General features: G+C 38.1%; 1 protein-coding gene across 6 annotated transcripts in view; it reads left to right on the forward strand.

Moving 5' to 3' along the window:
* The window catches only part of FRYL (FRY like transcription coactivator), a 261750-nt gene that overhangs the window by 21655 nt on the left and 220503 nt on the right, over positions 1–19592 (forward strand). For all 6 annotated transcript variants that reach the window (XM_029946008.1, XM_029945999.1, XM_029946032.1 and 3 more), the window contains exon 2: positions 15535–15710. The gene's annotated coding sequence lies outside the window, so the exon portion shown is untranslated. The remainder of the gene's footprint in view (positions 1–15534; positions 15711–19592) is intronic.

The following is a 19592-nucleotide window of genomic DNA, read 5'->3' on the forward strand; positions in this document are numbered from 1 at the left end:
GAAAGCACACGTGGGATTCTTTCTGCCCCTCCCCTGCTCATTCTCTCTCTCTAAATAACCCCCCCCTGCAAACACTAAATAGCATAAAAAATAACGTTCTGTTATGACAAGAAACATAAGTTTTAAGAAAATTAGAATACATATAATACTGTACATGCCAAATAACATAGATACTAAATGCATCAAAAGAAATAAAAAAAAAATTTTTTTTATGTTCTTTATTTATTTTTGAGAGACAGAGACAGTGGGAATAGGGGAGGGTCAGAGGGAGAGGGAGACACAGAAACCGAAGCAGGCTCCAGGCTCTTAGCTAGCCGTCAGCACAGAGCCCAATGCGGGGCTCGAACCCACGAACCGTGAGATCATGACCTGAGCCGAAGCCGGACGCTTAACCGACTGAGCCACCCAGGCGCCCCCAAAAGAAATTTTTTGAAGTGCAGGAAGATTTTGGTAAACATTACTGAGAATTTGAGAGACCTGGTATGCAAATGAAGGGAAACGGAAGAATTTGGTGCCATAGTAAATAATTGCTCTCTTTGTTTTAAAGAGAGTCATTACAGAAGTGTTTATTTCTTTAAAAATTCATGGAAGACTCACAATAAGTCAGACTCCTAGTTGCACCCCCAATATCAATCAATAATAAAAAAGAGCCATCCAAGCTTTCCAAATCCCCACCCCCCCTATTTTTTTTTTTTTTTTAAAGCATGGAAACTTACCTTGTGTCGTATAACTTCTAAGTGAATCCCCACAAATCATCTTTGGAGCCTGGGCTTTTGACTGATATACTACAGTTAAGCATCTTTCTGCATACACTTATTTTATTTTATTAAAATTTTTTTTAACGTTTATTTATTTTTGAGAGAGAGACACACATACAGAGTGTGAGTGGGGGGATGGTCAGAGAGAGAGGGAGACACAGAATCAGAAGCGGCTCCAGGCCCTTAGCTGTTAGCACAGAGCCTGACGCAGGGCTCAAACCCACTAACCGTAAGATCATGACCTGAGCTGAAGTCAGCTGCTTAACCGACTGAGCCACTCAGGCGCCCCTACACAATTTTAAACCTGTTTTTGTATTATTTGGCAAATTCCTCTTTGGGTTAGAGGTTAATGACATTTTAATAGTCTTAACATATGTAGCCCAGTTATATTCTAGGATCTTGCCAACCAGATGTGAATGTATCCTTTAAAAAAAAAAAATAAGAGGGGGAGCGGCCCAGTTGCTTAAGCGCCAGACTCTTGATTTCAGGTCAGGTCATGATCTCACAGTTGTGCAGTTGAGCCCTGTGGGCCCTGTGCTGGGCGTGAAGCCTGCTTGAGTCTCTCTCTCTAGAGGCGCCTGGGTGGCTCAGTTGGTTAAGTGTCCATCTCTTGATTTCAGGTCAGGTGGTGGTCTCACAATCTGAGATGCATCCCCTTTAGGGCTCTGCACTGACAGCAGGGAGTCTGCTGGGGGTTCTCTCCGCCCCTCCCCCTGCTCCACACGAACGCACTCACACTCGCTCACTCTCTCAAACTTAAAAAAAAAGTTTCTCTGTCTCTATCTGCCTCTCCTCAATGCTTGTGCGTATTCTCTCTCTCTCTAAAAAAGTTTTGGGGTGATTTAATTGACTTTCGGGTGTTTTCTTTTATCTAATAATCGACACTTCTGATGTTCCCTAGCACTTTTCTAAGAAAATACTCTGGTGGCAATAAATTATTTTCCTTTTATGTCTGTGGAAAGGAGCTGTATATACTGGAGGGAAGTCAGGAAAGGTTTCATAAATGAAGATGGTAGAGCCCTATTTTATTTAATAAAATAGTGGGTGAATGTCTTGATTTAACTTACGCCTAAGGACTTGCTGTTCTCAGTCTTGTCTGGGTCATAGTTGTCTTTGAGAATCTGACACCTGTGGACCTCTCACTAGAAAAATGTTTATAAACACATACTTTACATTTTTTACACCACTTATATTGTAAACTGATTTCCTTCACTGGCCGTAGAACACCAATCCTTGCAATGATTTCTGTCTCGTTTTTCTGTAAAATTATTTGCTACATCCAGGAAAAAAATCATTTTTTTTATAAAACAAGTTAAACTCTATTTTCAACAGTTAAACATTTTTTTTTCTTTTTGAGCAAGCATGAGCAGGGGAGGAGCAGAAAGAGAGTGAGAGAGAATCTTAAGGAGGCTCTGTGCTAGCCTTATGCAGAATTTGATCCCATAACTCTGGGATCATGACCTGAGCTGAAATCAAGAGTTGGACGCTCAACCAACTGAGCCACCCAGGCGCCCCTCAAAAATTACTTTCAATGGATGGAGCCGTTTATGATAAGGTGAAATTCTGGCATTGTCTTTGATATAGTCATTAAAAAAAAACCTGTACAAACAATTTTCCTTTTTTGTTTTAATGGCAACCAAAACTGAAAACTTGTTTTGTAAGATATCTGGGAACAACTGGAACCAGAGCCTGATCAGATAAGGCAAGAGATTTTTTCATCCCCACTAAAATTTTACTAAAATTTTATTTAAATCCTTATTTTTTATAGATATTCTTTTTAAAAAATTTATTTTAATGTTTAGTTTTAAGAGAGAGAGCGTGAGCGAGTGAGCATGTGAGTGGGGGAGAGGTAGAGGGAGCTGGAGACACAGAATCCGAAGCAGGTTCCAGGCTCTGAGCTGTCAGCAGAGAACCCATGCGGGGCTCGAACTCACGGAATGTGAATCATGACCTGAGCTGAAGTCAGATGCTTAACTGCCTGGGCCACTAAGGCGCCCCTAGACATTATTCCTTACAAAGCCTTTTTTTTTTTTTCTTGAGCAGTTTCAGATTCATAGCAAAATGGACAGTATAGACGTTTCCCATATACCCATGGCTCCTACTCATGTACCCCTAGCCCCCCATCATCAGCATTCCCCCACCAGAGTGGTACATTGTTACAGTTGTTGAACCCACGTTGTCATATCATAATTACTCAAAGTCCCCAGTTTACATTACGGTTCACTTTTGGTGTTGTGTATTCTATGGTTGGGTAAATGTATAATGATATGTATCCGTTGTTATATTGTACAGAATATTTTCATTGCCCTAAAACCCTCTTTGCTCTGCCTGTTCCCTCCCCTTCTGGAAAACCTCTGGCAACCAATCATCTTTTTACTGCCTCCATAGTTTTGCCTTTTCCAGAGTAACCTGTAGTTGAAATCATTCACTGTGTAGCCTTTTCAGATTTGCTTTTCTCACTTAACATTATGTATTTAAAGCTCTTATTTCCTGGCTCGATGATGGCTCAATTCTTCTTAGCACCGAATGATGTTCCGGTTGTCTGGATAGACCACAGTTTATCCATTCATCTACTGAGGAACATCCCCCTGGCTTCCAAATTTTGGCAATTGTGAATAAAGCTGTGTTAAACATCTGGGTGCAGGTTTTGTGTGGGCATGTTTTCAACTCCTGTAAATACCAGTGAGCACAACTGCAGTGTCATATGGTAAGAGTATGCTTAGTTTTCTAAGAAACCTCCAGCCTGTCTTCCAAAGTGGGGATTCCATGTTGTGTTCCCACCTGCAATGAGTAAGAGTTCTTGTTCCTTCCCATTCCTCCCAGCATTTGTGGTTGTCAGTTGTTCTGGATTTTGGCCATCTAATAGATGTGCAGCCCTACAGCTCATTTTAATTTGCATTTCCCTGATGACCTATGACGGGAGCGGCCTTTCATATGCTTATTTGCAGCATGCATATCTTCTTTAGTTAGGTGTCTGTTAAGGTCTTTGGCCCATTTTTTAATCAAATTGTTTTCCTATTCAGTTTTAAGTTTTTCTTTGTGTATTTTGGATAACAATCTTTTATTAAGTGCTTTCTTCCCCCCCAAATATTTTTTCCCCCGGTCTGTGGCTTGGTTTCTCATTCTCTTGACATTGTCTTTTGCACAGTAGGTTTTTCATCTTAATGATGTCAGTTATCAAGTATTTCTTTCATGGATTGTGCCTTTGGTATTTAAAAAGTCATCACCATACCTCAGGGCATCTTGGTTTTCGCTTTTTTGTTATTTTCTGGTTGTAGATTTGCCTTTCACATTCAGGTCCATGTTCCTTTTTTTTTTTTTAATGTTTTATTTATTTTTGATACAGAGAGAGACAGAGCATGAGAGGGGGAGGGGCAGAGAGAGGAGGAGACACAGAACCGAAAGCAGGCTCTAGGCTCTGAGCTAGCTCTAGGCTCTGAGCTAGCCGTCTGCACAGAGCCTGACACGGGGCTCGAACCCATGAACATGAGATCTGACCTGAGCCGAAGTCGGACGCTTAACCGACTGAGCCACCCAGGCACCCCTCCATGTTCCTTTTTGAGTTAATTTTTATGAAGGGTGCAAGATCTGTGTCTGGACTCTTTTAATTTTTTTTATTTTTTATTTTTTTTTTTGCATGTGGATGTCTAGTTAGTTCAGCTCCATTTGTGTAAAAGACCATGTTTGCACCATTGTATTGCTTTTGTCCCTTTGTCAAAGATCAGTTTGGCTGTATTTATGTGGGTCTGTTTCTGGGTTCTCTATTCTGTTCCATTGATCTGTTTGTCTGTTTTTTCTCCAATATTATCCTGTCTTTTTTATAGGTTTATTTTAAGTCTTGAAGTCATATAATGTCAGTCTTCCAACTTTGTTCTCCTTCAATATAATGCTGACTATTCTGGATCCTTTGCCTCTCCGTATAAACTTCAGAGTCAGTTTGTTGTTAATATACTGGGATTTTGTTTGGGATTTCATTGGATCCACAGATTAAATTGGGAGGAACTGACATTTTGACAATATTAAGTCTTCCTGTTCATGAACATGGACTGTCTCTCCATTTATTTTCTGTGATTTTGTTCACCAGAATTTTGTAGTTTTCCTCATATGGATCTTGTACATATTATGTTCAATTTATACCTAAGTATTTCATTTTGGAGGATTGCTAATGTAAATGGTATTGTTTTAAATTTCAAATCCTGCTTATTCACTGCTTGTATATAGGAACACAGTTGTCTTTTATATATTAACCTTGTATCCTGCAACCTTGTTATTAGTTCCAGGTGTGTGTGTGTGTGTGTGTGTGTGTGTGTGTGTGTGTGTGTGTGTTCGTTCTTTTGGGTTTTCACCAGGTGTGTGTGTGTGTGTGTGTGTGTGTGTTCGTTCTTTTGGGTTTTCACCAGGTGTGTGTGTGTGTGTGTGTGTGTGTGTGTGTGTGTGTTCGTTCTTTTGGGTTTTCACCGAGGATGACCATGTTATCTGCCAACAAAGACCGTTTTATTTTTTTTTCTCCCCAATTTGTATATCACTTGTTTTCTTGTCTTATCTTAAGGCATAGCTAGGCCTTAGGTACAATGTTGGAAAGGAATGGTGAGAGCAGACATCTTGCCTTGTTCCTGATCTTATTGGGGAAACTTCTAGTTTTTTACTACACCATTAAGAATGATGTTAGCTGTAGTTCTTTTGTAGATAACCTTTATCAAATTGAGGAAGTTGCCCTCTATTCCTATTTTATTGAACGTTTTTATTATAAATCGGCACTGGATTTTGTCAAATGCTTTTCCTGAACCAATTGATATGGTCATATGATTTTTCTTTTTTAGCCTGTTAACATGATGACTTACATTACTTGATTTCCAAATGTTGGACTTTTCGTGCCTGGGATAAATCCCACATTGTCATGGTGTGTAATTCCTTTTATACATTATTGGTAATATTTTGTTGAGGTTTTTGTACTTATGTTAATGAGTGATATTAGTCTGTATAGTTTTCTTCTCTTGTAATGTCTTTGTTTTGGTAATGCTGGCCTCATGGAATGATTTAGGAAGTATTTCCCCTGCTTCTAATCTCTGAAAGTTATTGTAGAGCATTGGTATAGTTTTTCCATAAATGCTTGGTAGAATTCACCAGTGAACACATCTGGGCCTGGTGCTTTCAGTTTGGGAATAAAAATTAAGTTAATTATTGACTGAATTTGAAAAATAGATACAGGTTCATTCAGATTATCTATTTGAAGAATTAGTCCATTTCATCCAGGTAATTAGATTTGTGGACATATAGGTATTCATAGTATTTTTTATTTTTTTAATGTTCGTGGAATTTGTAATGATGTCCCTCTTTCATTTTTGATTAGTAATTTATGTCCTCCTGTTTTTCGTCGCTGGCTTTTGGTTTCATTGATTTTTCTCTATTGATTTCATGTTTTCAATTTCATTGATTTCTGCTTTCATTCTTATTCTTTATTTCCTTCTGCTTCCTTTGAATTCAGTTTGCTCTTTTTCTAGTTTTCTAAGGCGGAAACTTAGATTGTTGATTTTAGATTTTCTTTTCTAATATGTGTAGTTCCTACTGTAAATTTCCATCTAAGCACTGCTTTTGCTGCATCCCACAAATTTTAAGTATTTTCATTTGGTTCAAAATATTTTAAAATTTCTTCTGAGATTTCTTTTTTGTGTATTATTTAGAAATATGTTCTTCAATCTCCAAATATTTTGTGATGTTCCAATTATCCTTCTGTCATTGACTTCTAGTTTAATTCCACTGTGAACTGAGAGTAGGCATTGTAGGATTTCTTTCTTTTAAGTTTCTTAAGCTGTGTTCCATGGGCCAGAATGTGGTCTATTTTGGTGAATGTTCCGTGTGAGCTTGAGAAGAATGTGTACTCTGCTCTTGCTGAATAAAGTAGTCTAGGGATGTCAATTATAATTATAATAAGGGATGTCCAGCTTATTGATGGTGTTGTAGAGTTCATCTATGTCCTTATTGATTCTCTGCCTGCTGAATCTGTTCATTTCTGAAAGAGGAGTGTTGCTATCTTCAACTATAATAGTAGATTCATTTATTTCTCCTTGCAGTGTTATCAGTTTTTGCCTCGTATATTTTGGTGTTCTATTGGTAGGCATATACACATTGAGGATTGTTAGGTTTTGGAGAATTGACTTTTTGGTCATTATGTAATGGTCCTCTTTATCCTTGACAACTTTCCTTGCTTTTAAATCTGCTGTGTATGAAAGTAACATAGCCATTCCATTTTTCTTTTTATTAGTGCTAGCATGGTATATCTTTCTCCATGCAGTTACTTTTAATCCATATGTTTCTTTATATTTTAAGTGAGTTTCTTTTAGGCAATCTGCCTTATTATTTGATCTGCTGTGCCAGTCTCTTTCTTTTAATCAGTGCATTTAGACAATTGATGTTTATATTGATTATTTCTGTAGGTGGATTAATAACTATTGTATTTGTTACTGTTCCTACTTATCACCTTGTTCTATCTTCTCTTTTTTGTATTCTAATCATTTTCTGCCTTTTATGGTTTTAATTTGAGCATTTTATATAATTATGTTTTCTCTCCTTTCTTATAATTTTTTAAAAACATTTATTTTTGAGAAAATGGGACAGACAACTAGCAAGGGAGGGGCAGGGAGAGAGAAGGAGACACAATCTGAAGCAGGGTCCAGACTTTGAGCCCTATGCAGGGCTTGAACCCATGAACCATGAGATCATGACCTGAGCTGAAGTCAGATGCTTAAACGACTGAGCCACCCAGGCACCTCTCCTTTCTGAGCATATTAATTGTACTTAAAACAATTGTGTTTAGTCATTGCCCTAGAGTTTGCAATATACATTTACAACTAATCTAAATCCACTTTCAAATAATACTATACTATTTCCTCTCACCCAGTTCCTTCTCTGCCATCCCTTTTCTTGTATCATTGCTATATTTAATTTCATTTACATAGCCATACATAATTGAACACATTGTTGCTAGTAATATGAACAAACTGTTGTTAGCTCAATTAAGGAGAAGGAAAAGTTTTAATTTTACCTTCCCTACCCCTTCTCTGATGCTTCTTCTTTCTTTATGTACATTAACAGGTCTGCTGGCAACAAATTACCTTGGTTTTTTTGTTTGAGAAAGTCTTTATTTCTCCATCATTTCTAAAGGATGATTTTTCAGGGTACAGAAGTCTAGGTGGTTTTTTTCCTATCAACATTTTAAATATTTCACTTCATTCTCTTTTTGCTTGCATAGTTTCTGAGAAACCACATGTAGTTCTTACCTTTGCTCCTTCGTAGGTAGCGTGGTTTCCTCCTCTGGCTTCTTTCAGGACTTCTTATTTTGGATTTTCTGTAGTTTGAGTGTGATGTGCTTGGTTGTAGTTCTTTTGGTATTTATTGTCCTTGGTGGTCCCTGAACTCCCTTGATCTCTAGCATGGTATCCAATGTGAGTCTGAAAAAATTCTCAGGCATTATTGTTTCAAGTATTTCTTCTGTTCCTTTCTTTCTTCTTCCAGTCTTCCTGTTACATATACGTGACATCTTTTGTAGTCATTCCTGCAGTGGTAGGATGTTATATTCTTGTCTTTTTTTTTTCAGACTTTTCCCTTTTTTAAAAATTGATTCAGCTAATTCTTTTTTTTTTTTTTTAACTTAAAAGAAATGTTTTATTTATTTTTGAGCACAGGACAGAGAGAGGGTCAGGGTGGTGGGGAGCTGGGGGGAACAGAGGATCCAAAGCAGGCTCTGAGCTGATAGCAAGCCCACTGTGGGGCTGGAACTCACAAACTGTGAGATCGTGACCTGAGCTGAAGTTGGACATTTAACTGACTAAGCCATCCAGGTGCCCTCAGTCTTTTTTCTTTTTTCTTTTCAGTTTTCTAATCTATTTCTTTTTAGGGTTCTATTGAGATGTCTTCAAGTTCAGAGATTGTTTCCTCAGCCAAGTTCAGTCTACTAAAAAGCCAATTAAAGACACCCTTTATTTCTGTTACTGTTTTTGATTCCTGGTGTTTCTTTTGGTTCTTAGAATTTCCGTCTCTCTGCTTACATTGACTGTTTATTCTTGCATGCTGTCTAATTTATCTATTAGAGCCCTTAAAAATATAAATCATAACTGTTTTGAATTCCTGGCCTGATAATTCCAACATTCCTGCCATATCTCAGTCTGATTCTGGTGCTTACTCTGTCTCTTCAAACTGTGTGTGTGTGTGTGTGTGTGTGTGTGTGTGTGTGTGTGTGTGTGTGTGTGTGTGTTTTCAGTATGCATTGTAATTTTTTTCTTAATAGCAGGACATGATGTACTGACTTGAGTAAATGACTGTAAATAGACCTTCAGTGATGTGGTATGGTGTGGGGAGAGAAGAAGTGTTCTGTGGTTCTATGATTAGGTGTCAGTGTGTTAATGAGCCTGTGCCTCTGGACTATGAATTTCACCAGTGCTTCTTAGTCCTTCCTTTCCCCCATTAGGTAGGAAAGGATAGCTAGAGTGGGCTGGAGTTGGGTTATTTGTTTTTCCCCAGGTCAGTTAGGCTTTGGTTAAATAGTTTCTCCTGAAGACTGACCTTGTTAAGAAAAATAATGCTTTGGAGTATTTAAAAATGTTTCCTGCCCCTAACCCCTCCCACTGGGAAGCATGAAGGGATTTTTCTCCGATATTCATTATGAGAACTAAGTCTAGCTCTTGGAGATAAAATTCATACATAAAAGTGTAGACTGGATTTTCCTGGAGTTTTTGTCTCTCAAAGTTGTCCACACTGAACCTCCAGCAAATTGTCAATTAAAGTTCAGGTTTTCTTACCCTGGCACTGATTCCATGGAAGTTTTTATTTCATAAGTTGTGACTCTCTGTATTTGTCTGTTTCTTCAATTCTGGTAGTTCTGATTTGCCCTGTGACCTCAGTGTTCTCATGGATCTAAGAAGAGTTGTTGGTTTTACAGTTCATCTCTTTATTTTTTGTTAGGATGAAGTGGGGACTTCTAGAAGAATGATGGTATTATTACTGAGGTGCAGTGTCGGAGCAGGAGAAGATTTAGGGGGGTGTATTAAGTGTTGAGTTTGAGATCCTACTTGATGTTCAAATGGATGGTTGAATTTTTGAGGTTAGTGCTCAGGAGAGAGGGTGGGGTTAGAGATACCATCTCTATGCTGACAAACCCCAAATTTTATTTTTAAGGCCTTGAGCCTGGATAAGGTCACTTAGAGGTAAATGTCAGTGGACAAGAGTGCTCTGACCCTGGGTTCTTCAGTGTTCTGAGGTGGGAAAGAGGCAGAGGAAGAGCATCTCATAGGAAGAGGAAGAAAACCAGGAGTGTGGCATTTTGCAGTCCAGGTGAAGACAGTCTTTCAAAAAGGAGGGAGGGAAGTTCTGCTGTAGAGTCAACTCAGATGAGGCCTGATATTGACCTTTAGATTTCATGAGGTGTGGAGGTCATTAGTGACATCACCCAACAGTCCTGTGGAGTGAAAGGTAGATAGCTTTGGAATGGATGGACAAGAAAATAGGGTGAAGAAGGGAAGCTAGTAAAATATTGTACAGAGACAACTTTGTGGAAGACCTTTATTACAAAAGGGAGCAGAGAGATGCTGTAGTCATGGACAAGGGTTTTGTGGTCAAGGGAGGTAAACATTATGGTCATCTATTCCAGGATGTGTATATATGGGTTTTTCCATACCACCAAGCAGTTCTCAGACCTGAGCTGATATCATCAGATCCTACAGTTTAAGGGCTGAGGCCTACAAGGCCGTGTCCCCATGTCCACTCCTGCCTCCACAGACACACTTCAGATGCTAGTCCAGGTTATCAGGCTGTGCTTCTGACCTATTGGCTATAGATTAGAGATTCCAGCAAATTCTCCTCAGGTTCAATTCATTTGCTGGAGTGGCTCACAGAACTTGAAGCAACATTTTACTTATGAGATTACTAGTTAATTATAAAAGGATATAGAACAACAGTCTGATGGAAGAGCTGCACAGGGCAGGGTATGGCCCAACCTTCCCTGCCCTCAGAGTGTGTCCCTCTCCCCAAGTCTGCACATATGCAACCCAGAAGCTCTCCAGACAGACCTCCTCCTCTTGCGTTTTTCTGGAGGTTTCATTACAACAGGCACGATGATTATATCTTTGGCCATTGGTGATTGATTCATTCTCCAGCTTCACTCTGACACCTGGTGAGGGGCAAGGTGACCCTGAAAGTTTCAGGCCTCTAATCATATGGTTGCTTCTCCTGGCAACTAGTTCAGATCCTTAGGTGTGGCCCCAAAGTCACCTCATTAACAGAAGACACCTTGAAGGCTCCCATCACTTAGGAGATTCTAAGGGTTTTAGGAGTTCTGTCCCAGAAATGGGATGAAGACCAAATAAGTATTTCCTAGTGTAAATCACAGTATCTTGAGAGGACTCTTGTTTTTTTTTTCTTCCCTTTAAGCAAGGGTCATATGATATGTTTGTGTGCTGATGGGCATGGTCCCTTGGGAGCATAGAAAAAAGACGTAGATTTTGGTCACCTTGAAACCAATATTCTGTCTTTTTAAAAATATTTTTTAGAAGTTTGCCTTTATTTATTAGAGAGCTCAAGCTCGAGCACGAGCGGGGGAGGGGCAGAGAGAGAGGGAGAGAGAATCCCAAGCAGGATCCACATTCTCAGCACGGAGCCCCATCTGGGGCTCCGTGATACTCTCATTTTTAAAAAGTACCTTGGAGATGATTGGTGTTGGGTTGGAAGTTTTCTCTACCCCCCACCCTCTTTATTTTTTTTCTTTTTGGCTTGCTTAATCTCATTGTGTATCTTGATAGATTTTTATCTCTCACATTTCTGGTAAATGGTGATTATTAGGAAGTTGAACCAATTATATGTAAAAAAAAATGTAAAAGACATTTAGCAGGGAATGTGTTTGCTAAGACCCATTGTTTACCACAAAAGGAAACCACTGACTTGTTATTATATCAGTGAAGATAAAATTACTTTGTGAGCACAGTACTTCTTTTATGAGTAACATTTTTCATATTGTGCTCAAAAGAAATTATGAAACAATGGGAATTATAGACTTTGTTATAAGTTGGGATTTATTTCATGAGAGTCCTAAAAAAAACAGATTTTGCTTCATAGCATCTTATATTCTAATTGTGGACATATTTGCTATAATTTAAATTAGGAAAAAATAGTTTAAGCAAGTTAAGTGTTAGGTATTTAATTCTTAAATTTCTTGAAATGTAATAAAAGTTTTAACTAATTTGAGGGAGAAAATAATAGCAATACAGGGTGGTGGGAATACTTCTTTTCATTCTAAAGCAGAAAGAAGTCAAATACTGTATATATAGCTAATATTATAGTGAGAATATACTGAAGATGTAAGTAGACTATCACACCACTGTAATCTCCCCCTGTATTGTAAACTCATGCTCAGTAGAAAAGTTCTTAGGTGAAGTTTGATAGAAACACCATTTATAGAACATAAGAATGTTATAACAGATTTGGGGTCACTGGACACAAGCCTCCTTGGACTTTTCATTTGGAATTTTATCTTCTCCCCTTGCCTTTCAATGCCTTCCACTTTCCATCTTTGCTGGGGGGAAAATCTCTAAATATATCTTTGGCAGTAATGAAGTCTCTTAATATCTGAGTATCTAAAGAAATGTACCTATGGGAGTGCCTGGGTGGCTCAGTAGGTTGAGTGTCCGACTTCGGCTCAGGTCATGATCTCACAGTTTGTGGGTTCGAGCCCTGTGTTGTGCTCTGTGCTGACAGCTCAGAGCCTGGAGTCTGCTTTGGATTCTGTCTCCCTCTCTCTCTGCCCCTCCCCGACTCATGCTCTGTCTCTCACGCTCTCAAAAATAAATAAACATTAAAAAAAAAAGTGTACCTATGGACAAGCATCTCAGAAAAGCCAGAGATTGTAAGGTGTTCAGTTAAACTATGTTGTATAATAGACACAACTTTGTTATATAAATGTGACCTTTCCACCAGTCTAATGCTTTTCAGTTTTTTTTGGTGTACATATAATGGGTACATAGGGAGATAAATATATAGATATATGGATATACATCAGATAGTGATATGTTCTATGATAAGAACAAAGTGGAAATAGGAAAGTGGCATAGGAGGCCTACCTAATGATACTGCATGGTCCATGGCCCCCTTTTTGTCATTTGCCTGTTAGAAATAATAACACTACCTCCTCAGAGTTGTGTGGAGCGGAATGCCTGGTGTCATACTGGATTATCTGGTATGTGTTATTCTCCTTTTTCTTTTCTTTCTGTAATTTGAGTCCTTTAAATCTCGTGTGTTTAAACCATGAGTTTAAATTAGAATCTGTTTACACCATGTCCTTTGTGTGGTTTTGAAGTTCTCGTTGAATGAGCCTTGAGCACATCATGCTTAGTGAAATAAGAACAAATCCTGTGTGACTCTGCTTGTGAGAGGTCCCCGGGCAGTCAGACTCTTAGACAAAGTAGAATGCTTGTTACCAGGCGCTGGGGGAACAGGGAGTTAGTGTTTAGGGCACAGTTTCAGTTTTGCAAGATAGAGTTCTGGAGATGGGTGGTTATGTTTACACAACAATGTGAATGTACTTAATGCTATTGACTCTACACTTAATGATTAAGATGGTAAATTATATGTTAGGTGTGTTTTACCACAATTAAAAAAAAATGAAACTATTGTCTTTTGGTAAGGCTTGCTTGCCCTCCTTCCCTATTTTTGGTAGGTATTACAGGATAAAGTGAATCAAGTTGTCCCACCCCCCTTTTATTGAGGTATAATTGACATACACCAGTGTATACGTTTAAGGTATACAGCATAATGACTTGACATTATATCGTGAAATGATTACGAATCAAGTTGCTCTTGATTAAATAAATAATGGGTTGCTGCTCTTACACCATGGATCTATGAGATTCCCAATAATTGAAGACTATTGGTTATCAGAAATTTTCATCATCATGACTTTCAAGGGTATCAAACCTTAAATTGTTGCTTTTAGAGCAAAAAATGTAGTATGGCTGGAAAACATAATTTTTTAATTTTGTATGTCAATTAAAAAAATATATGATTACTTGGTTGAGTGAATAGCAGTAACATTTGCTGAGTGATATACATTGGCTCTTTTTAGTTTATACTTAATAATACTTATAAACTGTAGTATCATATAATCTTTATAAAGTAGTCCTTGAAGATGTGAGAGTTGAGAAATCCAATGCTCTGGTTGGATAAGTGATTTTTTACTTTAAAATGATTTTAGAGGAACTTCAGTGCACGGAAACAAAGGGTGGACATTCCATATGGAAAAAAGATGTGGGTGTAGGAATGGGGTATGTTTGCACAGAGGAGAGCTCAGCTTGCCTGTGGTCTAGAGACTATCAGGGAGATGTGTTTGTAGTTTATTCTCTTCCATTAGGATCTTGAGTTTGTGGCTAATGAATTTCTGGACTTTATTCTGTAGGATTAGGAGTACCACTGTGTGACCAAGCCAGAGATTTTTGTGATCATAGTTTTGCACTTGGCAGCAATCTGAGGTTCATTGGAGTAGTGAGAGAGGGGAGGTCAGATACAAGTTAGAATGGGCACTTAGAATTCTTTCAAAACCATTAGGAAGAGTATTTTAGTATTTAGTATTGGGTCAGAGTGCGAGTGACTGGAAATTGAGACACACTGTACCCTTTAGTAGTCACTCTCCATCGCCCCCTCGCCCCCAAGCCCTTCACTAATCTGTTTTCTCTTTATGTAGATTGGTCTATTCTAAATTTCATATAAATAGAATCATGTAATATGTGGCCTTTTGTGACTAGCTTCTCTGACTTTGCATAGTGTTTTTAAGATTCGTCTATTCTGTAGCATGTATCATTACTTCATTTCTTTTTGTGGGAGACATATTCCATTGGATGGGATCTGTCACATTTTATTTATTCATTCATCGCTTGATGACCATTGTCTTTTTTTTTTATATGATACATAAAATCAAGCCCATACTTTTTATGGTTATATTCAAGGAACATAAATTTACTCTGTCAAATTGCTCTAAAAGTGGATGACCTTTGTTTGTTCCTGTCTTTTGGTTATTACAAATAACACTGCTATGAACATTTATGTACATATTTTTGCATGGATGTATCTTATCATTTGTTACATACCCAGGAGTCGAATTGCTGGGACATGGGTAACTTGGGTTGTTTTCAGTATTTCACTTTTATGGACAATCTCACAACAATCTTGCTGTACACTTTACTTCGTGAGTGTACAAGTATATGTGTAGGAGAATGTCCCAGTAAGAGGACTGTTGGGTCAAAGGATAAATTCATTCCTAACTTTGTAGATATTGGCACTACCGCCAGGAATAGAGGGTGCTTATTCATTAGGGTACTTTGGGGGGTACCTTTTGAAATAAAGGCATCTCTGGGGTCCTATGAGGTATATGTCCTCCAGTACTATGGAAGCACTCTTTTGCTGATTGCCCTTGTTTCATTACGTTACAGGTAATTGTGTTTAGATGGTAAGGAAACTTACAATATAGTTGAGAGATGTTATGGGTGACAAGGAAATCTTTAATTTAGAACCTTCAGAAGACAAATTCTCAGTTTCTTGTTTTCTGTCTCCGGATAGATTCTTACCCTATGTAATTAAGATATTTATGTAAGTAAGTTCTTCTTGTTCAGATTCTCAGTTATAAAAAACTTCAGTAATGTTATTTGTTCTATAAAAACAGCTAAAATGTTACAACTTTGGTTTTAATCATGGGTGTTACTAATAACCAGCTTTATTTCTCTCTCTCTTTTTTATCTTGTAGCCTTGAATATACCATATTCTGCTGTGTACATGGTGAATCACTATCACTCTGCCCCAGTGTGCCCACTTGCGTGCCTATAAAGTACAAGTTCCGGATCGAAAAAGCTTCTAGATGGATCCTTTCCAAAATTGGTGTCTTTTCTACAAACTCTGTGCCTCAACAACCCTTTCTAAGTGGTAAGGATATGTACTTTTTGGAAGAATAATAGAAAGTTTGTAAAAATAATTTTTGTTTGGATTGCCTTCCCGTCTATTATGCCTTCTCTTCTTACATATGAGTCGTACCGGGTTTTTTTTAAATTTTCTAATTAAAAAGAATCACATCTAAAAATAGCAGTAACATCAGGTTTTTGGAGGCTTCCAAACATTCTTTGCATATGAGATTCTAGGTCCAGTGGGATATGTAATATTTATAGAGAATACATTAAAAGTACGAAAGCGTGTGTGTACATTTTGTCCTCTGTGGGTATTCCGTAGTCCCTCATTGCAAGGCTGAGGTAGTTTATCTGTTGCTTTCTTTTCCTGTCTATTTAGGTACTTTGAGTTCATCCGATCAAGAACATTGTCTTACTTCCTAGTGATGTACATTATGTAATTACACATTTTTGGAGATGATAAGAGAAATGTGTGATGCCAACTTTTCTTCCCCCCCCCGGCACTATGTGTGCCTTTTCATATTCTAAAATTTTTGGAAGCATAGATGCTAGTTAGGCAACATGTTTTTTGAACATCTCTGAGACTTTTTCAATGCATTGCTGTTGGGGGGTAGAGGAGTAAAATTGAGCAGAACCCGCTGCTGATATGGGAGACCTTTAAAAGAAAATTATTGAAGTAGGCTCATTTTGAGTGTCAGTCAACAGATATTTATCAAATGCCTGCTATTGATGCATGAAAATCCATAATCACGGGGGCGCCTGGGTGGCTCACTTGGTTAAGTCTCCGGCTTCGGCTCAGGTCAGATCTCACGTTCGTGGGTTCGAGCCCCGTGTCAGGCTCTGTGCTGACAGCTAGCTCAGAGCCTGGAGCCTGCTTCTGGTTCTGTGTCTCCTTCTCTCTCTGCCTCTCCCCCTCTCATGCTCTGTCTCTCTCTGTATCAAAAATAAATTTAAAAAAAAACATTAAAAAAAAAAGAAAATCCATAATCACGTTCAGTATTGTAGAGAAGTCAGTCACCAAATGGAAACCATGGCATTAGATGAGGATGCAAGAGGGTCAAGAGGGTGGGTGAAGAACGGGGTACATCTTAGCTCTAGTTCTGATCGTTAATCCTATAGTCTTTTATTCTTTCTTGCCACAATTTTATCCTTCTACTGACCTCTAGAATTTTCCTTTATTTGATTCTGATGTCTCTTTTATCATATTGGTGACTCTCATCCTGCTTCCTTGATGTGTCTAGTGTCCATCATTTTCATCTTAATAATTTTCCAGTATCACTACATTTTAGACCAGAGCTCCCAATCCTGGGACCTTTACACATACAGATACCTTTAGAAATAAGCTTGGGAGAAGGGTGGGGTTCGTTGGCAGGTAGCTGAAACAATTAGTTACCCAGCATTAGTTCATCAGGACTGGAACCCAAAAGTTCTGGTACTGCTCACACCCTATCACTTCCGACCTGAGACCTCACCATCACCTGGAACACTTCTAATTTCTGAGGTTTTGATCATAACCTTCTGTACCATCTCCTTTCTTAAATCTGGTTTTAGTATTAATTATGACTTGTAGTTTCTTGGCATTTTTTTTAACCCAAGTGGCTATTTGCTAGTCTCATTAGCTTTCCACTCACCCAAACTCCATGATCATTCTTGCATCCTATAGTTTCTTGACTTTTTAAAACCCTGAGGAACGTGTCATAGCCAAACTCAAGCCTAAGTTCATTTGCCATATATATCCTTTTTTTCTCTAGTTCTAGGTGCTTGATATAGTTGGAAAGGGCACCTCACTAAGTTTGTAAAAATCATTTACTTGATCTCGGAACTGGTTCTTTTCAAAGTTGGCTTCTTTCCCTGCTTTTGAAAGAGCTCACATCTTCTCACAGTCCGGTTGCCTTTTTTGGGGAGATCTAGCATACTTCCCGACCTCCCCTTCGTTTCACTTCAGATTTTTTTCTGTGTCTGGATAAGAAAGATTTTGCCTTATTTTTAATTTTTCTTATGGAAAAAAATTTCAAATTATACAAAAGTAAATAGACTAGCGTAATAAACCCCTTTGTATTCATCACTCAGGTTTAATAATTATCAAATCATGGCCACATTATTTGTCTGTCTTCTATGGATTTCTCTCCACTCCGTATTATTTTTAAGCAAATCCTAGACATCATGTAATTTATTTGTATTCCAGTATGTATTCTTAAAGTAGGAGATCTCCTTTTAAAAAATACAGCCACAATACCATTATCACCTTTAAAAAAAAACAAAACAGTAACAATCCCAACATGATAAAATATGCAGTTGGTGGTAATTTTGATTCTCTCATATGTTTCTAAAGCAGTTGACCTGATTGAGTCAGGCTCTAGATGAGCCCTCCCTTCATTGCGATTAGTTGATTTTTCTCCTAAGTTCCCCTGCCTTTTGTCCTTAAAATTTTTGTTGAACAAATTGGGTCTTTGGGCAGTAGATGTGGATGTTCGTGGATTACATTCCTGTGATTAATTCCTGTAATTAAAGGTACTCATCTGTCAGGGTGTCTGGCTGACTTAGTGGAGCATGCAACTCTGGATCTTGGGGCTGTGAGTTCAAGCCCTACGTTAGGTGTAAAGGTTACTTAAAAATGCCATCTTAAAAAAATAAACCTACTCATCTGTCCTTTGTTTTTCTTGTTAGTTGATAGTTGGATCTAGAGACTTGTTCAGATTCAGGTTCAATTTCTTTCGACAAGTCTGTCTTTTGACATGTGTCTGGTGCACAAAGTGTTTAGTTGTCTCTCAATGCTGATTAGTTGCCATTTATGCTCAATGCTTTAGATCAGAGAATGCCAAACCTCTGCAAGGGACTGATAGTGTATATTTAGTCTTTGTGGGCCATCTGGGCTCTTCTGATGCAACTACTAAACTCTGCCCTTGTAAAGCAGCCATAGATAAAATGTGAATGAATGGGTGTAGCTGTGTTCTAATAATACTTTATTTACAAAAACAAGCAATGGACCTCCTGCTTTAGTTCTACGAAATAATTAGGGGTTGCAAGATGGTGATGTCTTAATACTATAACTTATTGTTCACTTATTATGTGAAGTCTTCTATAAACGGAAACTGTTCCTCATGTACTATTTGTCACCTGGTAGTACAGTATGTATAGGAAAGTCTGGAGAAAAGCTAGATAGTTCCCCCTGGCTTACCAGTTTCAAAACGATGAGTTGGTTATTAGCCTTCTCCGATAGTGATCAGTTAGGGTCCGCCCCTTCTCCCCTAAACTCATTATGGACTCTTAGATTTAAACATACTGGATTTGAAAAAATTCATTGTCCTTGTTTTATTGATGCTTAAATTATTTAATCTTTGGCTAGTGGGAGCCTTTTTAAGTTGCTTACTGAGTTATTTTGATGTGACTCTAGTAGTTTTTGATAGCTTCTTTGATTATCTGGTATGACGAGGATTTCCAGGCATATCAAGTACATTTCCTCTCTTCACCTGATCTTGCTGGACGCAAAGGACCCCTGACTCCTTTACTGGGGAATAGGATTTCAAGACTACAATCTGGCCTCTGGGGGTTCTCATTTTTAATGGATTGACCATTGTTATTGGATCTTTTCAGTAGCAAAATTAGGGGAAAAATCTTTTTTTTAAGATCAAGAACCTCATGAGTTTATACTGATATTTCCAATTCTGATTTAGCCCTATAAGATTTTTACTCAGTCTTTCATTTTACATTTGTATCTTTTTCTCTTGGTTAAGAATTCTGGTTCTCAGTGACCTCAGGGATAATAATACTATCAGAACTGGGTGCCTCATGTGTCTCTGTGTTCCCACACACATTGGTAATGTGTGAAAGTGCCTATTTGTCTATATATAGCCTCAGCAACAGAATATGTTGTCAAACTTTTTTTTTTTTTTTTTTACTGAAT

The sequence above is a fragment of the Suricata suricatta genome, chromosome 1 (genome assembly GCF_006229205.1).
Source record: "Suricata suricatta isolate VVHF042 chromosome 1, meerkat_22Aug2017_6uvM2_HiC, whole genome shotgun sequence".
NCBI lineage: Eukaryota > Metazoa > Chordata > Mammalia > Carnivora > Herpestidae > Suricata > Suricata suricatta.